Raw genomic sequence first — 1,631 nt, forward strand, 5'->3', positions numbered from 1 at the left:
ATTTTCTGTGTTTAGGACAGGGTCTACAGGGTCTGCAGGGTCTCACTATGTAGATCAGACTCATAGTGCTCCTCCTGTTTTCAACCTCCCAGGCACTGGGATTACAGGCGTGAGCCACCACGCCCAGTCTCAGTCACCTTCTCAGTGCACCCCGTAGGCAGAGCCTGCACGGCATGCCAGGGATCGAACCCTGGCCACTGTGCTCTGCCTTAGCAGGCACTTTGGTCTGCTAAACTATCGGGGCAGCCCTCAAAATGAATTATTATTGGGAAAAAAATTTGGTATGCTGGCAAGGGGGTAATGAGCCTGGAAATCTCATAGTACTGATGAGATTATCAAGTAATACAAATGACCTGTTTAAGATCCTAAAATGTGTACATTCTTATGTTTTTCTCTACAATCTTGCTACTTTTTCTCTGCTCTTGCTCCTTTTCCTCCTTTGTCTTTTATGTCCTCCTTGTCTTAATCTTCTTGATTCTCTAAGTTAAAATCACTTATTCATTCAAGAAATTATTCTTGAGGGGCTGGGGAGATGGCTCAGTAGAATAAGTGCTTGCCTGGCAAGTGCAAGGGCCTGAATTCAATTCCCAGTTCTATTCTTGAGAGTCTGTGTTCCAGGTATACTTCTAGGCATGTGTGTGTGTGTGTGTGTGTGTGTGTGTGTGTGTGTGTGTGTGTGTTTGAGACAGAATCTCTCCATACAGCTCAGGTTGGCCATGGGCTTAATTTGTTAGCCCAGGCTGGTCTCAAACTTGCAACGATCCTCTTGCCTCAGCTTCCCAAGTGCTGGGATTATAGGCATGTGCCACCATGCTGGGCCTCTTCTAGACTCTGGAAACATAGAGGTAAATCAATATATGAAATTCTCAATTTTGGAGGAATCTAGTAGATGCTTTCTAGTAGATGCTTTCAAGAAATCTGAGGTAACATCACCAGCATGGTATTATTATTATTATTTTTTACTAGCTTGGTATTAAACCAAGCATTTGTCTCTTGATTGATACACTGAAAAAAGCATTCCATTTCTGCAGAATGCCTGCCAAAAATGTATAATGTGAGTCTCATCATAAGGCAATAGCAGGGGCCAGAGAGATGGCTCAGTTGAATAAGTGCTTGCCTGGCAAGCCCAAGGACCTGAGTTCAATCCCTGGTTCTGAGGAAAAAAAATAAATAAATAAATAAAGGAAATAGCAGACAAACACAGGTATTTACAAAATAACTGGCCAGCGCTCTTGTAACAGTCAAGATGTCGGAGACAAAGTTGACTGGGAAACTATCGCACATTAAAGCAAAGTGAAGATGCCTGAAAAGAGCTCTGGTGGAGCTCAGTGGTAGAGCTCTTGCCTGAAATGCAGAAGGCCCTGGAGTTCATCCCTAGCACTAGAAAACCAAGAACAAACAAACAAGCAAGCAAACAAAAACTCCATGATTACTAAAGCCCAATGCGTGGCCTTGGGTTGGGTCTTCTTTAAGAAAAAAATGGCGTGGGGAGTTCAGAACTATGAAGTACATTGGGGGGATCACTATTAGAATATGAACTGTCAATTAAGTAACAGCATCATATAAGGTTTTAACTTACAGATATGGGTAACTGTATATTGCAATTATATATATAATTATTGCAATTATAT

This window comes from Octodon degus, unplaced genomic scaffold, assembly GCF_000260255.1.
Source record: "Octodon degus isolate 3935 unplaced genomic scaffold, OctDeg1.0 scaffold00017, whole genome shotgun sequence".
Lineage (NCBI taxonomy): Eukaryota > Metazoa > Chordata > Mammalia > Rodentia > Octodontidae > Octodon > Octodon degus.